Source organism: Hibiscus syriacus, unplaced genomic scaffold, assembly GCF_006381635.1.
Source record: "Hibiscus syriacus cultivar Baekdansim isolate YM2019G1 unplaced genomic scaffold, ASM638163v2 tig00110503_pilon, whole genome shotgun sequence".
NCBI lineage: Eukaryota > Viridiplantae > Streptophyta > Magnoliopsida > Malvales > Malvaceae > Hibiscus > Hibiscus syriacus.
In genome coordinates, this window is record NW_024062764.1 from 4,950,751 (window position 1) to 4,970,458 (window position 19,708).

A 19,708-nucleotide genomic window follows, 5' to 3' on the forward strand; every position below is an offset into this window, starting at 1 on the left:
AAAAAAATTTACGGAGTAAAGAGCCTTGAGAGCATCTCTTTTGAATCGGATCGACATTTCAGTATCAGTAAGAACATATCTCATGTTGTTTGACTTATTTATCGGCATGTATATTATAAATATTTTAGTTGCTCTGATATAGTAGTTATAAAATGGTTTGTAATATTAAATTAACACTATTTTAATATGGATGATATTAAGTATAGTTAAAGATGATAATGAGTCGGGTTAGGGTCGAGTATTTTGTCAACTTGACCCGACCCGAAAATATGCACCCTTAACCCAATCCGACCTGACTCGAAAATTTTATATCCTCCAACTAACCCAATCCGACCCGACTCGAAAATTTTATATCCTCCAACCCGACCCGACCCAAATTTTTGGAGTATAAATCTAACTCGACCAGAACCGACATGATATAAAATAATGACTTGATTAAAAAATAATAAAAATTTTCAGGAAATTATATTATTATCCTCGGATTGGGTCGGGTCAGAGTTTTTTACCCTCCACCTATAATTCCAACCTGACCCAAACCCAACCTCACCCCTTAAAAAACTAACCCGACCTGAACCCAAATATTTTTTAAAAAACTAAACCTATCGGATCAAGTCGGTTCAGAACCCATCGGATTCAAGTTAAATTGTCATCTTTAAGTATAATTAGTAGTTAAATGAATAGTAATTTATTAAGTTATATTTTAAATGATATTAAAATGAGTTTTAAATTAGGCAGTTTTACTATTTACATGAAACAACATTGAACTGCTAAGTTGTTGTCTGAAACTGAATTCATTTGGCTGTCAAAATATTAAATTGTGATTTTACACGATTAAACTATTTTCTTGAAAAATATTAAATTGAGTAATTTTAAAAGAAACAAAATTTTCCGGTAATTGATTATGAAATATTTTTAAAATGTTATGTGACATCTTTAATTAGTAATTGGGTACGTATACGGGTTAAGGGTGTTACAAATCCTTATTAAACAACTTTGACTTCTAACTCCTTAAAATGATTTCATCTTCAATTATCTATATCACGTTTGCAAGAAACGAATCATGAACATATAATAGCTTCATAGATACAAATATTAAAACATGAGATATCAAATCAAATTATGAACTCATCTTAAATTAGTTTATAAGCATTTATGTTTAGCTAATTTTCTCATTTATCCAATTGTTTAGCAATGACTCAATTCATATTCTAAGAATTGAAAAAGTACTTAATATCTTCAGATATCATTCTCAGTTTTTTGAAGACCAAGATTGACAATTGACATTTTCTTTAAAAGTCTTAACACTTTCATTTCAAAAAGTCAAAGTTAGTCTGGATGTTGTTCTAATTTAAAGTTGGGCAGAAGAACCGACTGGCAGCAAATTCAACTTCCTAATAACAAACTTAACGGCGGTCTGCTAAGGGAAATTAAGATCGGATTTGATTCTAGAAAATGCTACTGTTGATTGGACGTTCTAGAATCTGCCACGTCAGACCGTGTCATGGCCCAGATCATACCCATGTGTCCAATCATGATTCCAGAAAATAAACGTCGAAATGGTTTTCCAAAAAGAAAGGGGGTCTCGTTTCAAAATAATTCTTGATAACCGGTTAACGATAAAACGTGATTCGAGCAGTCGCCACCAATCTTTGATTATTAGGGTGTAATTGAGCACCCAAAAAGTATTTGTCATTTAAAAAAATTAATTTTAATTAAAACAATAAATTTGCAGTCTGTGTTACCAAAATTTGAGTTCAGTTGTCAGTTACGTGTGGGGAAGGATTAGCACCCCACATTGTCCTAAATCGGTACCTAGTCAATTAATTAGTTGTCTTTGCAATGAAATTTACGAGTTCGAGTCTAATTTAATTTAAGATCCCCTACAAGTAATACTCTTTTAATTTTAGGATGAAGCACAATAATATTTAATTATTTCGTTTCGAGAAGAATCAACCTCTCATACCTTAAAACAATCGATTCTTACTCCAATCGAAATAAAGAAATATTAAAATTCCATTCTAAAGTTCATTATTAATTCAAAATAACAATACCAAAATAATTTTAAGAGAGAAAACGATAATATCTAATTATTTTCAATCGAGAATAAATGATCTCTCATGCCTTAAAGCAGTCATTTATTACTCTAATCGAAGTGAAGAGATATCACTATTTCATCTTAAATTCAATATTAATTTGAGTGAAAACGATAATATCTAATGATTTCCAATTTAGAACAAATGAACTCTTATGCCTTAAAGCATTCATTTATTACTCGAATCGAAATGAAGAGTTATCACTATTCTGTCTTAAAAATCAATATTATTTTGAGAAAAAAACGGTAATATATAATTATTTTCAATCGAGAATAAATGATCTTTCATGCCTTAAAGAAGCCATTTATTACTCCAACTAAAACGAAGAGATGTCACTATTTTCAATATCGATTTAAGTGTTACTATTTTGAAAATCCATTGGAAAACACATGCAAAAATAGAATAAATAAGAAGCATACCCCAAGAAAATACAATTAATTATTTATTTTACCAGTATTTAATGAGAATAAGGATGTTCAATTATTTAAATACCTCGAGACGATACCTTAGATTCGATCTAACAATATTTTCTCGGTGAATTTAATTAAAAGAACACGATCTTTTTCTCAATCCCCAAATTTAAAAATGGATTTGATTTAATTCGTGTCACTTAACGGGATAGACTTTCATTTTAAAATGATCGAAATTAACTTTAAGGCAGTCACTCTACGACAATATTAAAATGAACGAATAATACCCTTAGTCCAATTATTTTGATTCAAGTTGAGAAATGTCCATGAGGCTGTCATACAAACTAACTTAAAATAAAACCAAATTACTCATTTATATTCATAACATAAAATAATAAAACAATTAAAATAAAGGTATAAAATATTATTTATTAAAGTATATTACGCTTGAATAGAAAAAATTAATAATATAGTATACATGTATAAGTGAAAAAAAAATCATAAAAAGTATCATATAAATTTTATCTATTTACATATATTTTATCTTAGGATAGAAATAATTACATTATATATATAATACAAAATATATGTATACATGTATATAAATATATAGTAGTTAAAAAATAAGATAAATAAATAAAATATATTTATACAAAATCATATATTTCATAAATACATATCTATAAATATACATATAAAAAAGAATAAAACAATTAAAAGTATAGGGATTAAAATACATTTGAACCATTTCGAAATAAGGATTAAATCAATAAAAGACAAAAGGGCAAGGACAAAACATGCTAATAAACCACCTCATTCATAACAGTATATAAAATAAGCAAGGATTAAAATGAACAATCCAAAAATAACATATCCAATGTGTAAACAAGCGTAAACTTGAAACAACTAAGCCCAATGACCAAAATACAACATGAGTAAAATTATGAGACAAAATCAAAAACTTCATAAATCACGAAACAAGTCTAAAATAGAACATGTATTGCATTTAATGACTAAATTGAAAAGGTTACAAACACTGAGTGACATACTGCGTGATTAACCCCTATACTAGAATCGAAAAACCCTAAACCCTTAAAATAATGTCATTTTAAGGTACCCCTCTTATGTGATTTTTGACTGAATTCTTCCCCATTTCAACTTCCAGCCACATTCAACCCATCTCTCATCTTTTAACTTTCTTTCATTCGAACAAAAGAAGATATACCGTCTGACGGAGCCGCTAACGATCACTAACTGTGGTCAGAGTTCACCTCAAACGCCCAAAACACTCATCCTTCAACCCATAACCCGAATACCTCCCAATTTTAAACTAAAACCAAATGAAAATTCCTAGATCTAAAGAGTTAACCTTAGGTAACCTTGAAATCCGACGACGCTTGGGTATTCCGATGAACGATTAGCCTCCGGGTGAACACCTAAACAAGGTAAGTCTTATCTCCATCTACTCTTTTTTTACTGCTTTTTTTTATTTTTTTTCTCTATTTTTCCTCTTTTATTTTTTAGAACCTCGAAAGCTCTCTCTATTTCTCTTTATGTTTCTTTTATTTTTCTATTTTTTAATCCCCTACTATTTTCATTTGCCTTTCTATGTTTTTTTCTTATAAACCCTAAATCCTTCCCTTTTCTTCTCTAACTGGTCTCCTTTTATGTTAGATCTGTTGCATGTTCTGCTTCACCTTTGCATGTTTGGGGAAGTTTTGCAGAGGCAATCACAAGTTTTATAGGTAAGGGAAATCATTTCCCTTTTTATGTTTTGTTATTTGTCATCATTTCTCTACTTCTTGCATGTTGGGTGACTCTTGGTAGAGAATTGATGATGTTGGAGGTCACGAGTTTGGATGGAGTAATGGCGGCATAGCGAGCTCTTGGTGTGAGAATGGCGACGACGGCTGGTGATGGTTGTATTACATTAGGGTTTTAAAAACCTTAATCAGGTAGGGTTTGCATTGGACCAATTGGACCCTCTTATAACTGGCCCTGGTTGTAGCCTTGTTGGTTTGTATTTGGGCCCACTTTGGGTTTTTGGGTTATGTAACCTGTAAATAAAATAATAATAATAATAATAATAATATTAATATCGGGATAAAAACGAGTGTCGACAGCTACCCCAGTTGCCTATTCTTGTGTTAACAAGCATATTGAAAAGATAAAAAGATAACACATTTTGTCCGGTTCCATCTTGATGTTGTCTCAAGTGAGACTGACAGATGACCCAAAGGGTTTAATCATCATGCTCGAAAGATTTATTGATGGCCTGAAGGACTTACTGAGTAAGAAACTTTGGAAATTGCTTTCTTACTTTTCAAAATATTGCATGAACACATCTTGCCTGGAGGTCTTATAGATGGCCTGAAGGACTTATCATCTTTCTCAAAAGGCTTATAGATGGCCCAAAGGATTTAATCATGTTCTTCTTTTATGTTAGATATGTTGCATGTTCTACTTCACATTTGCTTGTTTGGAGAAGTTTTGCGAGGCCATCACGGGTTTAACAGGTAAGGGAAATGATTTCCCTTTTTGTGTTATGTTATTTATCCTCATTTCTCTACTTCTTGCGTGTTGGGTGACACTTGGCAGAGAACTGATGATGTTGGAGGTCACGAGTTTGGCTGGAGTGACGGCGACACGACAGGTTCTTGGTGTGAGAGTGACGGCGGCGGCTCGTGGTGGCTGTGTTATATTAGGGTTTTAAAAAACCTTATTGGGTAGGGTTTTCATTGGGCCAATTGGGCCCTCTTGTAACTGGGCCCGACTGTGGGCTTGTTGGTTTGTATTTGGGCCCACTTTGGGTTGTTGGGTTATGTAACATGTAAATAATAATAATAATAATAATAATAATAATAATAATGTCGGGATAAAAACGATTGTCAACAGCTTCCCATGTTTGTCTATTCTTATGTTAATAAGCATATAGACAACACATTTTGTCCGGTTCCATCTTGGTGTTTTCTCAAGTGAGACTGACAGATGACCCGAAGGGTTTAATCATCATGCTCGAAAAACTTATTGATGGCTCGAATGACTTACTGAGTAAGAAACTTTGGAAATTGCTTTCTTACTTATAAAAATATTGCATAAACACATCTTGCCTAAAGGTCTTATAGATGGCCTGAAGGACTTATCATCTTGCTCGAAAGGCTTATAGATAACTCGAAGGATTTAATCACCATGCTTAAAAGACTCACTGATGGCCCGAAGGACTTACCAAATTTGGAAATAGTTTACTAGGTAAGAAACTTTTCTTACTTTTCAAAAATTTCAATTTTCAGATTTAAATGAGAAATTTTTCTCATTTTTCGAAAACATGTGAAAACATCATGCCCGAAGGTCTTATGGATGGCCCGAAAGACTTATCATCTTGCTCGAAAGACTTACAAATCACTTGAAGGATTTAAGTATCATGCTCGAAAGACTTATTGATAGCCTGAATGACTTACCAATTTTGGAAATATTTTACTAGGTACGAAACTTTTCTTACTTTATAAAAATTTCAATTTTCATATTTAAATGAGAAAATTTTCTCATTTTTTTGAAAACCATGTGAGAACATCCTTCTCGAAGGTCTTGTGGATAACCCGAAGGACTTATCATCTTGCTCAAAAGACTTACAGATGACCCGAAGGATTTAAGCATCATTCTCGAAAGACTTACTAATGGCCCGAAAGACTTACCAATTTGGGAAATAGTTTACTAGGTAAAAAAACTTTTTGTTACTTTTCAGAAATTTCAAATTTCAGATTTAAATGAGAAACTTTGCTCATTCTTTTTTTGAAAAATATGTGAGAACATCATGCCCAAAGGTCTTGTGGATGGCCTGAAAGACTTATCATCTTGCTCGAAAGACTTACAGATGGCCGGAACGATTTAAGTATCATGCTCAAAAGACTTACTGATGGCCCGAAGGACTTACCAATTTTGAAAGTAGTTTACTAGGTAAGAAACTTTTCTTATTTTTCAAATATTTCAATTTTCAGATTTAAATAAGATTTTTTCTTATTTTTTGAAAAACATGTGAAAACATCATGCCCGAAGGTGTTGTGGATGGCCTGAATGACTTATCATTTTGCTCGAAAGGCTTATAGATAACCTGAAGGATTTAATCATCATGCTCGAAAGACTTACGGATGGCCCGAAGGACTTAATAATTTTGGAAATAGTTTACTAGGTAAAAACTTTCCTTTCTTTTAAAAAAAATCAATTTTTAGATTTAAATGAGAAATTTTTCTCATTTTTCCAAAAACATGTAAAATATCCTGCCCGAAGGTTTTGTGGATGGCTCAAAAGACTTATCATTTTGCTCGAAAGGCTTATAGATGACCCGAATGATTTAGTCATCATGCTTGAAAGACTGACTATTGGCCCAAATGACTTACTAAGCAAGAAACTTTGGAAATCATTTTCTCACTTTTTAACTTATAAAACGACTCATTGGTTGGGCAACATGCCCCACTTCAAAGTAATGCTTCCTTTGTGGATTGAGCCCACCCTTTTCTTTAGGTTCTTTCTCCCTAAACATGATTCCCTACACTTGAGGTTTGAATTATAACTTTCACTTGTTGGGATTTTGTTATCATGAATCTTCTATTTTCATTGAAATATTTATAAAAAACATATGTTTATGTGTGAAATACGAATACAATGTAATGCATTTTCTTTTATACAAATGATGTTCTCATGCATGCATAAATGTTGATTCAATTTTCCTTTGACTCCAAAGTGGAGAACCATGTGTTTTTCCTCTAGATCACTCTTCTCCATGGTTTACTCAGATATTAGTGTAGCAACTTATGATTTCAAGCTTGCCTTTTTGGAAAAGCCATCTGATCATCTTATGTCTTTGTGTCTTCATTGCCTCTTATATGCGTTCAAGTATCAGAAGAAATGTTTCTTGAATTCTTGCTGGGGACAGTAATATGATCTTGATGCCCCTTCTGTCCTTAACTCAATTGTGCTGTTAGACTTATTATTCCAGGATTATACCCTTAGTTGATGCTTGGTTGATTTGTATTACAATGTAAGCTCTGCTCAAATTCATGGTTTTCCCCTAACACTCCAAGTTGTGAGACTCATTTTCAATATCCTCTTGGCTTAAACCATGTTATCTCAACATGATTTTGTTTGGTCATTCCCTAAGGTGGGTATTTTCAAGGCTCCTCCCTACTTGGATGCCAAAACTAATCCTTGACTGGTCGCACTATTGCATTTTTGCTATGCGCTGGGATATGTTCCCCTTTCAAATAAGGCGATCATATGCTTCTTGATAGGTTACCTACAACGTCACAAGGAAGTGCTACAAGTTCTATCATCCATCCCTTCGAATCTCTCGGACTACTTTCTTTCAAGATTGTGGAATGCTTCATTATTCTGGCATCGTTTATTCTCTTTCTCCAATAGAGGCAAAATGGGCCTCACTCACTTCAATGACCTTTTGCATTTGAGATTATCTTGTTTAAAAATGATTTTCTCATTTCTTTTATTTTAGAAATCAAAGAACGAAAGAATTTTGTCAAGTATTACCCCTTAATTCAGTCTCACAATTAAAGCAAATCATAAACATGAGTTCAAAAAATATCAAAAGAATCAACAACTCTTTTAGTATTTTTAAAGTTTATAGCTCTTTGAAAAGTGTCAAAATTGATGGGTCGATTTCAGGTTGACTTCATATTTCCTAAGGTTTCAGTCATCAAAGATATCCTTTCTTCCTTGGTCCTTGTGAACATTATAACATACCCCTCTTTCTTAGCATGGTATTTGAATTGGATGCTGACAAAATGGTGTAACTAGCATAATAAATTTACTAGACTTTCTAGAATACTTCGATTTCGGTTCTATGAAATCTTTCATTTGTTCAAGTTTCGCAAACTTCCTTAGTAAAGATAATGCAGAGACATCAGTCTAAATATAAAATTCATGGTGCTTGTGTGAGGTCGACTATAACAGGTGTTCTTCAACTCCCTTAGTCCATTTACTGAAACTCGTTATTAGATAAATTTGACTTAATTTTCCATTGTTTGGCTAGCTGAATTCAGCTTTATTATATATATATATATATATATATATATATATATATTATAATCACCTTCATTGGGCTAGTTGAAGGGTTCATCTCATCACAATATCTTCAACTTGACAATCGCAGTGGAACAAGCACCGAATTGCCAAATATCCGAGCAATGTCATGGTTTGAATGCAATCTATTCATAAAGTAGGGCTTTTGAGTTTCCTCTATAACCAATTGATTTAGTAGAATAACTCAACTTTATTTTATAATAATATATAATAACAATTTATTAACCTTTTGAGTATTCAGATTTAAAAAAATTTTAAGCTCATTGAGAAGAACCTATTATAGTCTATGTGTTCTTGATGGTCAAGAAATCCTATATCTAGAGTTTAATTCCCAAACAACTGACCTATACTAAATTCATCCACTCCATCATTCTATTTGTGAAGATTAAGATCATCACTAAACGTTCTCAACAGAAGTGTAGTCTAGTTAGTTTTGCAATGTCATACACAAGAGATGCCCCATGTTGTCTTCTCCTATGCATACCAAAATACCAAGCCTCTTGTTCATTTCCTTACAAGATGAGAAGGCTATATTGGTCCATGCTAGAGAAGGGTATGGTGTTTGAGTGTATCTTCTAAGGCAAGGTACAGGGTTCTTGTTTTATCAATTTTTAATCTTGTCACTTTGTCAAAGACCCATAATTTTAATCATTTAAAGAGTTTTTAATTTAGTTGATATTCAAAGAACTTCTAGGTTGCAAATTTGATTCAATGCTCACTATCTTTAAAGTAACACAAGGTCATTTAAATATCCCTATAAAAAACTGAGAAATGACAAAAAAAAATTCAAACAAGATGTTGAAAATGGAATGAAGCTCCATGACAGATAAAATTATCTCTTCCTAATTATGATACCACATTACTCATCTAATGCAGTGATACTTGACTCAATCGGATGCTACATATTATGCTTTGATGCCCTACTAGAGTTCGTCATCCGCTGTTCCACCAATTCTTGTGTCAACATCCCATTTTCAATATGCATCTCTATTTCCTTTAACAGCGGCCTACAATTCCCCGTAGAATGCCCAGATGCCCCCAAGTGGAAATCACAGACACTATCTTGATCATAGCTGTAGGCAGAAGAGTTTGGTGGCACTTTCATTGTCTTCGATGTGAGGTATTGACCTTTAATCAAATGGGGTATAGATCTGAGATAGAAGCTTGGAATACCTTCAAAGTATTTCTTAATCGTGAGACTTTCTTTGGTCGGTCCGAACGATTAGCTGCTCCTTTTCTTTTACGGCTATGGGGGATTTGGATGCGACATTCATTTACATCATCAGCTTTCTCTTTTTGATCAGTTGAGCTTTTGGAAGCGACTTTTAAGTTTACTTTGCTGATTGCATTTTCAATTAATACCCCATCTGTCACATGATCCTTGAAGTCCCCTATTGAGTTTGCCAATATTAACTTAAAGAAAGGATCTGTGAGAGAATTATAAAATGTATATAATATTTCTTCTTCTAACATGGGAGGTTGAACTTGTGTTGCCACTCCTCTCTATCTTAGGGCATATTCTTTAAAGCTTTCAGTGGCTTTCTTCCTTATTTCTTGAAGATCTTAATGTTTTAGGGTTAAGCCTTTAACATATTGATATTACCCCATAAAGGTGTCAGCTAGATCAACCCACCTCTTGATTTTTTCTTGGTCCAAACGGTTATACCATCCTATAGCTGGCCCAACAAGACTATCATGGAAGTAATGAATCAGAAAATTATCAACATTTAAGCACTCTTTCATCTTTCTGCAAAACATTTTCAGGTGGATTAGGGGACAACTGTTGCCATCATATTTCTCAAAATTAGGCACCCTAAATTCATATAGGATGACCAAATCCAGGACCAAGCTGAGTTCTCTCGCTTTTAGTTGTTTGTAGGAGGCATTAACATTTTTAATAGCTTCAATTACTTATTTCAACTGCTTAAATTTATCTTCAAATTGCTCATGAATAATGAGGCTCTTCCCTAGGTGTGAGTGGGATACTCCAAGTTAGGTTATCATTCTCGACATATTAGTCTGATAACACGTATATCCTTTATCAACTATCTTCTCTCTATTAGTAGCCTTGGGTTTCCATCACCTTGATTATCTGATTTGGTACATATTGCAGAGAACTGATGCTTGATTCCTTATATTTTGTTGTAACCCGACCAACTACTCTTGCAACCGATCTTGTGATCATTCCTGAGATTTCTCCATTGTTTATTTTTTGTTCATGATGATGAGGAAGTAGTATGAATGAATGATCTTGGTATTACTGTCACATAACCCTCCATAAATTATTTTCATGTTTTCATAACCAATGCATGTAAAATGCTTAAATAAACAAATGTGATGCAAATGCATGTATGCAAAAGGTGTTATTCCAGAGTGACCATCTTAAACAACTTTCATTGAACACAAAGGTTTTGATACATCAAACAACTTTACATATAAGGAATAGCTTTAACTTCTAACTTCTATATCTCTCTAAAAATCCAAGTTAACTTCCACTCATAATCGAGTTTTGAGTTGTCAATATGCTTCAATTCTCTTACAAAGCCAGCTAAATCAATCAACTTGTGAGCGACATTGCTTGCTTGGATCATAGCTTTTTTCATGTCGTCATCTTTTTCCTCCATCTTATGTGTCAATTATCGGAGCTATAAACAAAGTTGTTCATTTTTCCTCGTAAGAAAGTCTTCATTATTATGAAACTCTTATGCAATATCTCCATAATAATCTATAATCCTCATCAATGTCTTGTTCCTGGCTCTAGTGGATTCTAGCTTAGCATCAATCTTACGCTTGTGGCACTGATATGAAGCTTCTATGTTGGCTATGAACATATTCAATAACTGATTTTCTACTTTACATCTTCCCAAATCATTAACATATATATTTCGCCTTTTTCTGCAATATATAAATCATAAGAAAACTTATTGGCTCAACCTTCATGAGTCTTACAATTGTATCTCCAGTGTTTAGCATCGTTTTTCAGTTTAGTGACCCCTGTTATTCACTCCTCATGGGTATTTCGTATACCAGCATTTTTAAAGGCTTGACTGATCATATGAAAATCATCATGTATGGCTTTCATCTTTCTATTCAGTTTATAGTTTTCATTTCTCAAATGACGAACTTGAGCTTCGTACTTTAGAAAATCTTATTCCTCTTGGATACCCCCACTGATATCCTTACCTTTGAACACTTTTGGCTCTAACCTAACAGGATAATCAGTTACCAAACTAGGTCGACCTTTCATCTCGAACTCCAAGATTCCATGATCCAAAAAATGTTGGAATCGATGCTTGAATACGGTGCAATTCTCAATGTGATGTCCTTGAGCTCTGACATGATATTCACAACGAACATTGATGTCATACCAATTTGGATATGGAGTCTGCAAAGGTTTCACATAATGTGGGGCCACCTCTCAAGCTTCTAAAAACTTATCATACAATTCCTTATATGATAAAGGGATAGGATCAAAATGAGAGCCACCTCTCGGCTTGGATTGAATTGGAGTTTTCAGGCTTATTTCCCCTAATGTTGGAAGTATACTTTGAAATAACCACGAGTTTTGATTGCATGGCTTCTTTTCCTCTTTCTTCACTTCTACAGTTGTCACCATTTCCTTGGTGTCTCAGACAACTTGTTGATACGAATGGTGATTATGTGTGATTTCTCAGATTGGCTAGGATTAGCTTGTTCTAAAGTAGTCCTTTGTGTACTTGACATCGTAGGATCATTTTCACCGAGTTTTTCCCTTTCTTTTGCAGAAGTCTCTTTTCCTTTGGCCAAAGCATCTATTCTATCCTTTATCTTAGACATTTGCTCTCTTATCTCTTTTTGCTCTTTTTCAGATACACGATCCTTGGGTGCATAACTCTCTACTATTCTTGGAGTTTCCTCAATATGCCATTCCCTAGCTGTATTATAGTTTACTTGATCATGAAACCCTATGTCCATTATGAAAACCTTTTACTCTGATGACCACTCACAAATCAACACCATGATTATGTCATGATCATGCGATGTAAGAAGAAAAAAAGCAACATAAAAACAAGTTAGTACAAATAAGACAACAAAATGAAAAGAACTATAGAAGAAAATAAAAAAATAAATAAATTAATAAGATAATACAAAACGAGAATGCAAATGCAAAAACAAATACTCAAGGTGTTAATTCCCAAAAGCGACCACCATAGAACATCCTTGGATCTCCTATTTTTGACTGCATGGCTAATAATTTCTTGTTTCATTATGAACAATATCTTTACTTAGTCAATCACTTGCGAATTAATGCCTTGTTTGGTTATGATGTGAAAATACAAATGCAAACATAAGACAGACAAAAATAAGATAAAACAAAAGAAATTTTAAAACAGAAGAAAAAGATCCTACCCGACATGGTATCAACTCTGACATACTTTTATAATAATTCTATCCAGACATGTTTTCTACCCCCCTGCATATAAATCCTAACCTCATGCCATCTAGTTCACATGCTTGTTTGAAAAAAATGAATTTAGCCGTATGATCTCTAGTTCGCATAAATTTATTCAAAAATTAAAATTACACTACAAAAATTAAAATACTCAAAAAGGCTTTTCCTTGTGTACTCTCCTTACGGGATTCTTAAGGTATGGGTAAGGCTCTATCTAGATTCTAGGTTCACTATATGTTGGGTTCGATTCTAAAATAAGAGGTTCTTGAATTCTCCTTGTCGGTGCCCTCTTAGGCTATCGAACCCTTAATCCTGACCCATCACAGGATTTTGGATCGAGTTCAATTCAAGGGGACACACCTCCTTATGTCCATACGGAGGTGAAAACCATCACGAGGACTATAAGACGTGAGCCCCAGGAGAGATTCACTATCCCATATGGAGGTGAAAACCACACGAGGGAGTAGTTTCTTACTCCTACTTAAATAGGACAGAGCGGGGTTTTAGCTCATGTTATGCAAATGTAGTTGTGCAGTGTGTGAGGAAAAGTGAAAACAAAGCAAGCAACACCAAACAGAAAACTCAAAATTTTGAACAATTATTTACTCTGAAAACATTAGCAAACAAATTAGTACAACTATTTAGTGGTTAATCAAACTGTAAACAAAAATCTATTCAAACCACACAAGGGATCAAAAAATAAAATTAGAACGGACTTGTAATTTTTATTTGCAAAGATAATTAATTAGTCGACTAATGGCCTGACTCTTTAAAAAAAGTCCCCAGCGGAGTCACCAATCTGTCAAAATAATTTTCTAAAAAGAAAGGGGGTCTCGTTTTAAAATAACTCTTGATGACTAGTTAACGATAAAGCGTGATTCGAGGAGTCGCCACCAATCTTTGATTAGAGTGTGATTGGACACCAAAAAAGTATTTGTCATTTTAAAAAGACATTCATTTTAATTAAAACAACAAATTTGCGGTATGCGTTACCAAAATTTAAGTAAAATACAACATGAGTAAAATTAGGAGACAAAATCAAAAACTTCATAAATCATGAAACATGGCTAAAATAGAACATGCATAAAATAAGGAGCTCGAAATAAAAAACAAAAAGTTGCATTTAATGACTAAATTGAAAAGGTTACAAACATTGGGTGACCTGTTACGTGATTAACCCCTGTGCATGAATCAAAAAAACCCTAAACCCCTAAATAACATCATTTTAAGGGGTTTAAATACCCCCTCTTATATGATTTTTGGCTGAACTCTTCCCTATTTCAACTTCTAATCGTATTTAATCTCTCTCTCCCCTTTTAACTTTTTCTCATTCGAACGAAAAAAAAGAAGACGTCTGACGGCGCCGCCAACAGCCACTAACGGTGGTTGTAGTTCACCTCAAACCCCAAAAACACTCATCCTTCAACCCATAACATGATTGCCTCCCTATTTTAAACTAAAACCAAATGAAAAATCCTAGATCTAAAGAGTTAACCTTGGGTAACCTTGAAATTCAACGGTGCTTGGGTATTCCGACGAACGATTAGCCTCCCAGTGAACATTTAAACAAGGTAAGTCTTATCTTCCTCTCCTTTTTTTATTGCTCTCTTTTTTTCCTTTTCAATTTTATTCTCTGTTTTTCCTCTTTTGTTTTTTCAAAACCTTGAAAGCTCTTTCTGTTTCTTTTTGTTTTTTCCGAACCCGCTTTTGTTTTCTTTTTCTATATTTTTTCTTACAAACTCCGAATACTCCCTTTTTCTTCTCTAACATGTCTCCTTTTATGTTAGATTTGTTGCACGTTATGCTTCATATTTGCGTGTTTGGGGAAGTTTTGCAGAGACCATCACGGGTTTGATAGGTAAGGAAAATGATTTCCCTTTTTGTTGTTTTGTTATTTGTCCTCATTTCTCTACTTCTTGAGTGTTGGGTGACTCTTGGCAGAGAACTGATGACGTTGGAGGTCATGAGTTTGGCCGAATTGACAGCGGCACGACAGGTTCTTGGTGTGAGAGTGGCGGCGGCGACTGGTGATGGATGTGTTAGATTAGGGTTTCAAAAACCCTAATTGGATAGAGTTTGCATTAGGCCAATTGGGCCCTATTGTAATTGGGCCTGGTTGTGGGCTTGCTGGTTTGTATTTGGATCCACTTTGGGTTGTTGGGTTATGTAACCTGTAAATAAAAATATTAATAATATTAATATTATTAATATTAATATTAATATTAATAATATTAATATTAATAATAATAATGTATGGATAAAAACGATTGTCGACAATAAAAACTACAGAATCATCACTTTTAGTGTTGTTTTCTGGAAAATAAGCTCATACACAAAAATAAACCAAAACAACCGAAATCAGTAGCATGAAATAAACAACGAGGAATATTTATCAACAAAATAAATGCAAGTTAAAACACTCACCAAGCATTAAAATATTCTATATCAATCTTTAAATTATGATTTTATTTTAAATTAATTCCTAAAAATGTAAAAAGTTATGTAACGGTCTTCAAACTATCCGTATCATTTCATTTTCATCATGTGTTAATGTGTTGTTAACTCTACTAATTAAAAAATAATATATTTTGATGGTCATGAAAATTAAATTCATGACCTTCTAAAAAGTTTAATTTGTTTAAGAGTACTTGAAATAAATTTTAGCTTTTATAGCTTTTAAAAAACAATTAGATTTCTATAATGTTTCATAATTGTTTTAAAAAAGAATAGGACCAAGATGCTAAAAGAAAAGGGATCAAAGTGATTATTTAGTCAAATTTTAGGAGTATTTTTTAATATTACGTCAATAAAAAATCATTTTTCAACCTAATTATTTCAATGCAAACTGTTTTTTGACAATACTTATTACTTGTTGCTAGTTGAAACAATTCAATGTAATATAATTCAGATAATGAGTTTGTATGAATTACATAAACAAGATGTGAACAAAATAGATTCATCTTTGCTGAGATTGTCTGCCACTCAATCAAGTTGTGTTGAAAAAATAATAATAGAAAGATACCAAAAAAAAAACATAAAAGCGAGAAAATTGGGAGAACAATATCGTATCGGTGTCGTATAATTTCTTTTCTTATGAGTCGTTTTCTTGAGCCACCGGACCCTCTTCCGCTCCGTTCTTGGCGGGTTCGGCCGATGTCTTCAAGTTGGTTTTCTTATTAGCGGCCTCGAGAACGTGGTTGTAGCTGCCTTTGACCATGAAGAGTTGAGCAAAATGGTGCTTGCAGTAAAGGACTCCATTTAAAGCAGCGTATGAAGAGTGTTAAGTGACAACCTCCATGAGCACATTTGAAGCATGATTTGTGGAAACATTCACCTTCCATGGACACCTAATTAGGACGGAGATTAGATTTTACCCAAAAAAAATTAGAATTTTAGGAAAGAATTTATAAAATTCTAATTGGATGGAAATAAATTATCAATAAAAATATATTTAAAATATATAATAATATAAAATGTTTAGAAGGACGACAATCCTCAACCACCTCTGGGTCCATCCCTGCACCTACTTAGGGCTGTAAACAAATTGAGTAGAATTCGAATCGACTCAAAAAATATAAAATTGAGGTCAAATCAATTCGAAAACATACAGATTTTAAACTAAAATTGTCAAGATGATCCAGACATTGTATAAAAGAAGTTATAAATAACAACCGTAGTTTGATGTTTTAATGGTGCTTTTATTGGTTTGATATTTAATGATATATTTTAAATTTATATATTGGGTCAATTTGATAATAATTTTAGAAGCTAAATTTGATTTTTAAATTTTATTTAAATTATTGTATTTGTAATAAAAAAAATTGATTAAATTACATTTTTTCCACGATGCATGCGATAACTTATATGTCAACCCACAAATATTATAAATTATAGTTATTTTAAATAATAGTATGGGATGATTATAAAATATTATATGTTCAAAAATTTTCTTAATTATTGACAACGTGTGTATATTTTACAAATGCAATTGCTCGAACCTGAGACTTATAAAAAAATAACACATTCTTTTACTACTGAAATCACTTAATGTATTTTAACCTAAAATATTGAATTACGTTTATACATTATCTTCATTTTCTACATTATTATCCAAATTTGATTATTTTGACATTTTTCTGATTAAATTATTATTTTTTAACTCGTGACATGAGGACACTATTTTATTAAGAGTGCAATTCATAGTATATATGTTATATACGATTTTAAAATATTATATAAATGTGTTTTATTTACGTCGAAACGATCCTTAACCTATATGTATGATATTTTTTTCTATTACTATAGGGTGCTTACAAGTGTTATTATTTATTCTAAAAACTCTCAATTATTTAACAATGAATATTCAAATACCCTCTGCAATCTGATCTGGTGCTCGAACTTGAAACCTCTAGGAATAACAATCATTCCTTTAACCACTGAGATAAATTGGTTCGTGCAATCTCTATGAATTTTTAAAAATGTATATAAATTAAAAAATTATATTTTATAATTTTATTATTTAACAGAAAATAATTAAAAGTTAAAATGTGAATATTAAAATTATTTAATTTGGATTTGTATATGTAATTAACATATGCATCACATAATATTATAATAATGCAAACTAACTAAGATGGTAAAATGTATTTACCTTCTCTAATGGGTATACCGTCTTCTGGCAAGCAGCACATTTATCTTGTGTCCAGAGAACATGGATGAAAGTTTGCTGGGAGTCTTATTCTGTAAATATATTCTGTAAATATTTATTATTTTTATAGTCCGATAAACGTAATATGATCGAAAATATGTTTATTACACGAAATTGAATGTTAGATTTAAATATATATCCGATAAATATTCGAGACGTACCAAGTCATTTTGCTTCTCTTTTGCTGCAAAAGTGGTCACAAGAAGAAATTAAAAATGTGTCAACAAAATTATACAATCTCCTATCTTTATAATTAAGCTTAATTCATAAATTAGTCCTCCAAATATACTTTCATTTCCCCTTTGCACCTTAATTTTTTTTCATTTTGACCCTTAAAGTATATTTATTTTCTTATTTTGCATCATAGAGCAATTTGGTCAATCAGTTCATGTCACGTGACAATTGGATTTTTTTTTTCATACGACACATGTCGTGTTTATATTGGTCTAAATTGCTCTAGTGTGTAAATAGAAAAAAGGGGTATGCTTTAGAAGCTAAAATAGAGACCAAAAAACTTGATTCATAAATCTCCTCAAAGCATTTTTGTATTTCCACTTTGCACCTTGAACCTTTTTGGTCATTTTGACCCTTAAAGTATATTTATTTTTCCATTTTACACTCTAGAACAATATGGCCAATCAACTCATTGCACGTGACATGTTTTGATTGGTCTAAATTGATTCAGGGTGTAAAATGAGAAATAAGTGATCTTTAGGGATCAAAATGAAACAAAAAATAATATAAGGTATAAAGTGAAAATTTAATATACTAAAAGGCTAAATTGTGAATTAAGTAAAACATGAGCAATATGCTTCAGACCTGATTGAAAATTCTTGTTGTAATTCCCAGATTCCTTGAAAAGTTGCTCAAAATGAGTTTTGCAATAGAGGACTCCATCCATGGAGGAATAATTACTCATCTGTCAAAAAAATACCATTAATTAACATATTCAAATTTAGGTAATTGACCCCTTCAAGAATTTATAATTCAATTTCAACCCTTCAAAAAAAATTAGGGTAAACTACAAGTTTAGTATCCCAACTATCATTTTTGTTCAGTTTTGGTCACCCAACTATTTTTTTCAAAATCATACCTAATGTTTAATTTTTGCTTCATTTTGGTCAATTTCCGTTAAAGAATTAACGGTGATGCTGATGTGTCATCATAAGGTAATGCCACATCATCATTGAGAATTTTTTTTAAATGTTACTTCAGTAGTTTTGTTATTTTTTTAATTGTGGGTGACCAAAATAAAAGCAAAATTTAACATTAGATATGATCTTTTAAAAAATAGTTAGATGGTCAAAACAAAACAAAAGTGATAATCAATATATTAAACGTGTAGTTTACCCAAAATTTTACGATGAATCCTATATATATATATATATATATATGTAAGAATCCTAACTCAACTAAAAAGATCAAGAATATCTTTATCAAACGCATATCAGTGTCTGAAAACAAATTAAAAGTTTAGAACATGAAATGAAATTTTGAAGGGGAAAAAGTGAAAAGAATCATGAATTACCACAAGGTTACCCTTGCAATGGGTGCATTTGAAGCAAGTTTTATGGTATGGAACTCCTTCGAGAGTCAACAAATCCACCACATAAACAGTCTTATCACAAGCCTTGCATTTGTCTAATGTTCCCGAGAATGACATTATTTCTTTAAACCCCAAATAAAACTCTTTTGAAAATGCTTTGTTTTAATTATCACTTAATAATCACAACATATTGGGAACATTGCTTTGTTTTAACTCATATTGCAAAAGGGTTACTTTGTTTTGGGCTGGTGATTGATGGAGATACCTAAATGTGGATGAAATTATTTTGAATTTGAGAGAAATAAGGTTTGTGTTTCTTTGACTACTTCATGGTTAAATTTTGGATGAATGAGAATGAGAGAATAATGTTTGCTATTTAGAGTTGGTGGTAATGGTACATGATTAGATTTGTTCATGGATGGAGACCCA

General features: G+C 32.3%; 1 pseudogene; it reads right to left on the reverse strand.

The window, feature by feature from the left end:
* Positions 1–975: 975 nt before the first annotated feature.
* Positions 976–19,445, reverse strand: LOC120129622 (annotated as a pseudogene).
* Positions 19,446–19,708: the final 263 nt, after the last annotated feature.